Source organism: Cannabis sativa, chromosome 4, assembly GCF_029168945.1.
Source record: "Cannabis sativa cultivar Pink pepper isolate KNU-18-1 chromosome 4, ASM2916894v1, whole genome shotgun sequence".
NCBI lineage: Eukaryota > Viridiplantae > Streptophyta > Magnoliopsida > Rosales > Cannabaceae > Cannabis > Cannabis sativa.
In genome coordinates, this window is record NC_083604.1 from 37,873,189 (window position 1) to 37,883,181 (window position 9,993).

The following is a 9,993-nucleotide window of genomic DNA, read 5'->3' on the forward strand; positions in this document are numbered from 1 at the left end:
CCGTCAAATTAAATTCTTGCACAATATATAAACTATCATAAAACGATAATGCGACTATAAGGCAACCAAAATAAAAAATAAACAGACTTATACGTAACTGGTTGTACCTTAATTCGAATTTACTCTTCTTATTGTGTTTTTAAATAAATATATTTATATTGGAAACCAGTAATCAATCAAAATACAACTGTATATAACGTAGATGTATTATTCATGAGGTTTTTTTAAAATTTTTCACATCATACATTGTTTTGGATTTGGTGGGAGCTTCAGATCTGTTTGTTACAGATCTACATTTCATGAATATGGATTTCGATATTAGGGGGAGTTGTTTTGATCGAATAAAACAGAAAACAAATGTGTAATTTCAGTTTCTTCACAGTTTTTCTGATTTTTTTTCGTCATTTTTTGTTTAGATCATTGCAGGTGTTCTTTTCCAGTTGATTTCGCCAAAATTAATTGTTGTTTTTTTCCTCATTTTGGTTTTATTTTGGTTGTTTTGCGGTTTTGAAACGATCGAGGTATGTTCATCTTCATCGTTCGCTCTGTACAGCTGAAGGCTTAGTGCATGTAGTATTTTTGTAAATATTTGTATGTGGACTGTATAAATGTTTAATGGGCCAGCCCATAATATTTTTGTAATTTTTTTTCCTTTTTTGTATTTTTCTATTTTTTCCCTATTCTCGACCTATCTCCTTCTTCTTCTATTTTTTTTATTATTTTTTTTTAATTTTTTTTTTATTTTTCATCAAGAATGATCAACAAAAGGAAAGAGTTGGTTTGGCATTCCTTTTAATATCACTCCCTTTTGTTCTTTTACATTATCTTTATGCTATGTTATTTCATCTTATATGTTTTTTTTATGTACCAACGAGTTCTCAATAATAATATAAATAATTAGATATATGTACCAAATTTTTACACTGTTGAAAAAATTGCTAATTATTTTTTGTATATTAGTGGAAGTTTTATTCATAGATAAATTGTTGATGGTATACATGTGCAATTTATTGAGATTAAAATAAAATTATTCTCCATATCTAATATGTATGAGGATATGTAGGTTGGAGAGGTCAATTCTCATAGTTTTTTTTAAAGAAAAAGATATCATTTAAATTTATTTTGTAATTCCATTTAATTGCATGACTATCATACTATATTTGTCATCGTATATACTTTTTCTGAGTTTTAATCCTTTATAGTTTAGGATGAACTAAAATTAGATTGATTATTTTATGAACACTTTTAAAATGAATAAAAAAGTAATTAGTGATAAGAAACTAATCTCCCAACTATATATTTCATTAGTATAGAAAATTTATTGGAATAATTACATAAGACACCTTTTTTTGTAAAATATTTACATTTTTACGTTCAAAAAGTATTTTTTTACATTTTTACGGTTTTCTAAAAAATAACACGAAAACAACATAAAATCAACAAGAAAACAACATAAAAGTAACATGAAAATAACATCAAAATAACAACAAAAAAACAACAAAAAATAACATACATATAACAAAAAATTAACAACAAATGAACAAAATTTCAACATAAAAAGACCGTATTTTATGTAAATAAAATCAAAAAAATCGTAAAAATGTTTAAAATTCCGTGAAACCGTATTTTTGTTGTTTTTTTGTTGTTTTTGTGCATTTGTGAAATTAACCCAAATTTATTTAGTAATTAAACTCTTATACAATTTTCTCAAGTACATGCTGATTTTTTTTTTCTTTTTAGTAATTTAACGTTGTTTGATATTCTTGTGTTAATTTTTTTATTTTATTTTATTTAGACTATTCATGCTATAATTATCAACTTTAAGAAAATATCTCTTGACAACGAATAATCTTTGTTTTTCTTAATTGGTGTTGTAAATTTTAGACTATTCATGCCACTATTATTATTAACTTTCATAAAAAAACCCTTAATAATGAATAGTTTTTATTTTTCTTATTTGTTGTTGTAAAATTTTACTGGTTTTTTTTTTTTTCAATAAAAAATGAAAAAAAAAACACATCTCATAAATTATTCTAAATAGACTACCTTATGCTAAAAAAAAAAAAAACAAAACTATCTATTTACCAAAATTTTAAAAAATAATGATAATAACTATTATAATTTCCACATATATATATATATATATATAAACTAGTAAAAATTTACGTGCGAGGCACGTATACTAAATTTTATATTAGGTATTTTCTATTTTATTTAAAAGTGATACAATTAATTATTGAAAAAAAAAAATTCAAAAAAAATAATAATTGAAGAAAAAAAATGTTATTAATCATTAGTGAGATTATAATATAATATATGATACACATATACATTTTAAATTGAGAAACTTTCCTCACTACTCTTTACTTTTGAATTGTCAAATGATTACAAACAATAAGTACCGTACATTATAAACTGGTAACAATAAATACGATTACAAACCTTGTCTTTTCTTAAATAAAATAAAATAACTGAAAACCATCCATCTCCTCTGATTTTGATAGAAAACAATCAAAGTAAAATAGTTATATCTTAAAGAGTAATTATAGAGATTTAAAGGAAGAAATGGCCCAAAAGCCATTTGGATATTATGAGGACTATTTATTTAGTCTACCTGTAGAAAATAAGGCACAAATGAACCACTAACACTCAAAGCAATTGATCCAGAAATAAGCTACCACTATGATAAAGAATTTGTTTGATTAATTAAAATCAATAAATTTAGCCCTCTTAAAAAGTACTACACACATTGATTTATAATAATAAGAGTGGTGATATATGAATCAAATAACTTAATATAACTTTTATTAATTGCTAACAATGTCGAACCTTACACTTACAAAAATCTCATCTACTGAATTGAGAAAATACATTACACAAGTAATTAGATAAACTCATAAAAAAAAAACGAACAAGAAAAATGCAAACTGATTAAAAAAGAAAAAAAAAAAGAAGAAGAGATAGATAGAATGGAGGCGTTAAAAGATGATATAAATTTAAGCTTTTATAGCACTGCCACATTGTCAACAAGCTGAAAATAAACCAGAAGCATGAGCATGATGGTCAATAATATGCCTCAAAACAAGAAAATCTATGACTAAGTCTTGAAAAACCCTAAACACATTCAAATACATGCTTATCTTCTTCATAATTTCAGAACAGCCTCCATAAAAGGGGAGGGACATTCAGAAGGAAGTTTCTTGCATATGTTCATCACAGTGGAAGGAGCATCTCTCTGATACATAATAAATTAATAGCTTAAACAAATGCTAGATCTCGATTAAAAAAAAAGTAAATCAATTTGAGCATTGCATAGGAATACATAATTAAAAAGGCGTTGTAATGCAGGATTGTTCAATAAAATTTACAAACCGTCCAAACCAAACCGAATAAACCGATAAAAAATACAACCTAAAATAATACAATGAAAATCCAAACCGCCCAATAAATATGTTGGGTGGTTTACAAATTATTCTAAACCTCCCAATTAACCCGAATAAACCGAATTAAAACGATTTATATATTTTTTAATAAAAGTGTATATCTTATATTATATAAATTACATTTATTAGTGAAACTATTTTGTATTTAAAGTTTGGATATTTTAATTTTTAACTTAAAACTTAGATTTTATAGTTAATAAGTTTTAGTGTATTTGGATATTGAAGTTAAAGTTTAAAATATATCCCATATTATCACTTTTTTTTTATTATTTTATATTTACTCAATTATATTTATCTTATATTAAAGTTCTTAAAATTAATTTAAATTATAACATTTTTTAACTTGAAACATAAATAATATATATATTTTTTTAAAATTTAATTACTTGAATTCTAGAAACTAACAATAACAATTATATATAAAAAAAAAACGGTTTGGACGGGTTAACCGACCAAACTGACAAAATCATTTGGGCGGGTTGAAATCTTTCTAAATTTTCATTGAACAGGTTACGATTAAATATTTGCAACCTGATATTTATATTGAGTTAATAAAAATATGCTATAACCCGACCAAACCGACCGACGTACATCCCTAGTAAACTGAAAAAAATTTCAGAGCTCACATACATATTAGATGCTATCTTACTTGAATGGTTGTTGAGAAGAAATTGATAAAACTCAAGACAACCATTATTACACCAGCTTGCAAACCAGCGAGTGGTTGCTCCGCGATATTCTCAGACATTTATATGCAGAAATTAATAATGCAATATAATATTAATATGAGGAGAATATATACAATACAAAAAAACATCTTGAGTTATTAAGAAAAAGTCACACGAATTTCATTCAACAATCATCGCAATAGCCATAAGCCATATTTGTTAATTTTATTTTACATAATCATGCTTTCCTAGATGTTAATTTGTCCCTTTAAGAAAAAGATATGGGAAGCTCCACAAGGTCAGTTCCTTCTGCTTTAGCCTCATTCATGGATCAGGCCACCATTTGGTCCAAGGTTCCATACTATGGGTGTGCACACCAGAAGATTCCTTTTTAAATTGAAAAATGTCATGACAATTTGAGAAAGAGTACTGAAAATAAAGAGTTTGAAACTTATTGGAAGTTGGAAGAACACAATAATATATATCTATATGCGGTGAACCATAGAATACGACATATATAATTGAAAAAAGTTTAAACTTGCAAGAATAAATTAATAGAAAATTAATACATGTTCTGCATTACGAGAATCTGGATTAATGCTGAGTAACACGAATTATATGTATTCTGTTTTTCCTCTGTTTCTGCATATACAATACTTAGTCTGATTAAGTTAGTTAAGGCTGTTATATTAGTTTAGGTTGTTAGCTGTTAGTTGTGATTGTCCTGTTATTTCGGTGGGACTTCTCTGACCGACCTTAGCTGCATATATATATGCACTTTACTTCCCTGTAATTCATTCATTCAATTTAATGAAATAAACTCTTTTCATGTTACATTGTCTCTTCCGCAATATGGTATCAGAGCAAGGAAGAAATGCTTCCTTTCGATTCTGATTTCTCTCCGCTTCTTCTCGCCGTGTTCGATCTCCTCTTCTCCGGCAAAGATCTCTGTCTGCATTGATGAATTCTTCTCTTACGTGAATTCTTCATCGACATTCTTCCTTCTTCTTCTTTTCTGTTTTTTCTCTTATTCTCGAATCATGTCAAATAATAACCAAGAAACGAGAACCGATGATGGAACCTCAATCCAGTCCAACAATGGCGAAAATCAAAGTCAATTGGCTGATGTAGGAGGCAACGCTCAACTGACCAGATCAAGAAGTCAAATTGAAGACCCCTCAGATCCATATTTTCTGCATCATGGTGATAATCCTGGAAATATATTGGTATCTCAGCTGCTGACTGGTCAAGACAACTATGTTGCTTGGAGTCGTGCGATGGAGTTAGCCATTTCTGTGAAGAACAAGCTTGGCTTCTTGAACGGTTCTATCTCTAAACCCCCTATTTCTAATCATGTTCTTTACAATGCTTGGATTAGAAATAACAACATTGTGATTTCTTGGATCATTAACTCGGTTTCTAAGGAAATTTCGTCTAGTATTTTGTATGATGAATCAGCCTCCGCTATTTGGAACGATCTCAAAGTGAGATTCCAACAAAGAAATGGTGCTCATATCTATAACCTCAGAAAAGACTTGATGAACTTGAAACAAGAAAGTCAAACTGTGAGCATGTACTTCACTAAACTGAAAACTGTTTGGGAACAATTAACCAATTTCAGGCCTAGCTGCACCTGTAATGGATGCTCATGTGGTGGAGTCAAGAAGTTGCAAGACCATTACAACATGGAGTACATCATGTCGTTTCTCATGGGGTTATCTGATTTTTACGCCCAAGTCAGAGGTAATATCCTAGTCATGGACCCTTTACCTGAGATTAATAGAGTTTTTCACTTGGTTTCTCAGGAAGAAAATCAAAGGGGAGGGCAAAATATGTCTTCGGACCCAAATGGAAATATGGCATTTGCTTTTCAAGAAGAAAAGAATGCAGGAAAACCAGGTGGTTCGAAGAACCAAGCACCAAAACGTGGCAGGCCCTTTTGCACACACTGCAACATGCATGGCCATACAATAGAAAAGTGCTACAAAATACACGGTTATCCACCGGGATACAACAAAACTGGTAAGTCGAAAGATGCAGCAGCAAATCAATTCCACACTACAAATGAGACCAGTTCCAGTGCCAATGAAAACAATACTGTGTTGCCCCAATTAACTACAAGCCAATATCAGCAATTGCTGAGTCTTCTTGCTGCCCAGAATTGCAGTCAGCAACCCACTGATCCAGGACCGTCGACAGGTAAGTCAGGTATGATCTTGACAAATTACTCCCTTCTACCTGAAGCTAATTCGTGGATCATTGACTCTGGTGCAAATAGACATATATGCGCTGATATAAAATCTTTTCAAAGTCTTCATCCTATTCAACCAACCAAACTGTTTTTACCTAATAATGAACATCTGATTGTGAATAAGAGTGGTAATGTTTGTCTTGGCAAACATATGACTCTTCGTGAAGTGCTGTATGTCCCTTCTTTTAATTTTAACATTATTTCTGTCAGTTGTTTAACCCAAGATGACAACCATTCTATTAAGTTCTATGCTGATAAATTTTACATACAGGAATCACAAACCAAGAAGATGATTGGCAAAGGTGATTCGAATAACGGTCTGTATGTTTTGGATATCAATAACGTTTCCATCAATGCCTTCACCTCTGCTGAAGTTTGGCACAAACGATTAGGACATTTATCGAATAAACACTTAGATTTACTTCAAGATACTTTGCATTGTAATACAAAGAATTTGCACAATAATGAGCCTTGTTACATCTGTCCTTTAGCTAAACAAAGAAGGCTCCCCTTCCCTAATAATGCAAACTTTACTTCTAAATGTTTTGATCTTATACACTGTGATATTTGGGGCCCTTATCATGTTGCTTCTCATACTAACCACACATATTTTTTGACTTTAGTTGATGACCACTCAAGATTCACTTGGGTGTATCTTCTCAAACACAAATCTGATGTGCTTTCGATAATACCAGAGTTTATTTCTTATTTGCAAACTCAATACAATTGCATTTTTAAGCGATTCAGGTCTGACAATGCCCCTGAACTTACTTTCAAAGACTTATTTGCTAAACATGGGATATTGCATGATTTTACATGCATTGAAACCCCCGAACAAAACGCTGTGGCTGAGCGAAAGCATCAGCACCTCCTTAATGTAGCAAGATCTTTATTTTTCCAGTCCAAAGTCCCTATCAAATATTGGACTGAGTGCTTATTAACAGCCGTGTTCTTGATTAATCGAACGCCTACACCAAACTTACAAAAGAGAACACCTTATGAGATATTATTTGGTAAGAAACCAGATTATAATGATCTCAAATGTTTCGGATGTTTGGCCTTTGCTTCCACTATCACTTCACACCGAACCAAGTTCGAACCAAGAGCAAGAACATGTGTTTTTCTTGGCTATCCTCGAGGTATCAAAGGGTATAAATTGTATGACTTAAACACTCAACAAATATTTGTTTCAAGAAATGTGATTTTTCACGAAAATGTATATCCATTTCACAAACTTAATACTACTCCTCATACAATTGATCCTTTCTCACTCCTTGTTATTCCATCTTCACATGTTACTCGCACACACATCACGGATTATCACACACCAGAAACCAGCACTATTTCGCCTAACTCGTTTTTTCAGGATGAAGTTGCTCCTACTCAGGAACGATCTGCTACAGAACAGCCTGCAACTTCAAACCAGCAGGACTTTATTTCAGATCCTGCTCCAATTCAGCAACAACCGAATTCTCCATCTCAACCTCCTACTTTACCAAGAAGATCTACAAGAGTTTCCAAACCACCTAGCTATTTACAAGATTTTGAATGCTATAATTTGCTACAGGATAAATCAAATTCTGCTTATCCAATTTCAAAATTTATTTCATACTCTAAGCTTTCAAAAACTTATAAGGCATTTATCCTTGCAGTTACAGCCGAATTTGAACCTCAAAACTACAAGCAAGCAATCCAATTCAAAAGATGGTTACAAGCAATGGATGCTGAACTCTTAGCACTAATTACCAACAACACTTGGACTGTAGTACCACTTCCTCCTGGTAAACGAGCAATTGGGTGCCGATGGGTCTATAAAATCAAATACAACAGTGATGGTAGTGTGGAGCGTCTCAAAGCTCGATTAGTTGCTCAAGGTTACACACAACAAGAAGGATTAGACTTCTTCGACACCTTCTCCCCCGTCGCCAAAATGGTTACATTCAAGCTTCTCTTGGCGATTGTCACAATAAAACAATGGCACACATTACAACTCGACATCAACAACGCATTTTTAAACGGTGATCTAGAAGAGGAAGTTTATATGCAAATTCCACCCGGACTCACACTTCCATCTTCTGTCACAGGGACCAACCTTGTCTGCAAGCTACACAAATCAATATATGGTCTTCGCCAATCCTCGCGGCAATGGTATAAAAAGCTCACTGACGCACTCTTACAAGAAGGTTTTACTCAATCCCAAGCTGACTACACACTCTTCACAAAGGGATCTCATAACACCTTTATTGCTCTCTTGGTCTATGTCGACGATATTATCATCACCGGTCCCAACATTGACATTCTTCATGCTCTACAAGATTCTCTACAAGCCAGATTTCGACTAAAAACTTTGGGTCCCCTCAAATATTTCCTTGGCTTTGAGATTGCCCGAGCCAAGGCTGGTCTGTTTTTGTCTCAAAGGAAATACACCTTACAACTCCTCCATGACACAGGTTACACTAGTAGCAAGCCTGCCAAGGCTCCTATGGATCCAAGACAAAGATTGGATGATACCGAAGGAGACATCTTAGACAATCCTTCCCATTACAGACAACTCATTGGTCGATTACTCTACTTGACTCTATCTCGGCCAGATATTACGTTTGCTGTCAACACACTCAGTCAATTCATGTCCTGCCCCCGAACGCCACACTTGACAGCCCTTCACCATCTCCTTCGCTATTTAAAAGGTTCACCTGGCCAAGGAATTTTCTACTCCACCAATTCTTCTCTTCATCTTCGCGGCTTCTCCGATTCTGATTGGGCCACTTGTCCCACAACTCGGCGATCTACCACCGGTTTTTGTATTTTTTTAGGGGACTGCCTCATTTCCTGGAAAACTAAGAAGCAAGCTACTGTATCTAAAAGCTCCGCTGAGGCCGAGTATCGTGCTCTCGCCGCCACCACTAGCGAGATGACTTGGATTCAATACCTCCTCACCGACCTTCACATCGCACAACCAACACCAGCTTTTATTTACTGTGACAACCAGTCAGCCATTCACATAGCCAACAACCCCACTTTTCACGAACGAACCAAACACATCGAGCTAGACTGTCACTTCATTCGTGAGAAAATTGCCAACTCCACCATCCGACTCATACCTGTTAGCAGCAACCTTCAACTTGCAGATGCCTTTACAAAACCTCTCCCTTCTACCACTCTCAATTGCCATTTATCCAAGATGGCCATCCATGACATTTATGATCCATCTTGAGGGGGGGGTAACACGAATTATATGTATTCTGTTTTTCCTCTGTTTCTGCATATACAATACTTAGTCTGATTAAGTTAGTTAAGGCTGTTATATTAGTTTAGGTTGTTAGCTGTTAGTTGTGATTGTCCTGTTATTTCGGTGGGACTTCTCTGACCGACCTTAGCTGCATATATATATGCACTTTACTTCCCTGTAATTCATTCATTCAATTTAATGAAATAAACTCTTTTCATGTTACATTGTCTCTTCCGCAATACTGAGGCATCGTTCATAAGCATTGACAACCATAGAAATATAGCTTTAAATCTTTAGAGAGCAGTTATAGATAAACAAATAGAACAATTAAATAAAATTTACAGCAAATGAAGAAACTGGGCAGGATAAAAATTGAAGCGCCCATGTTAGGATAACAATAAT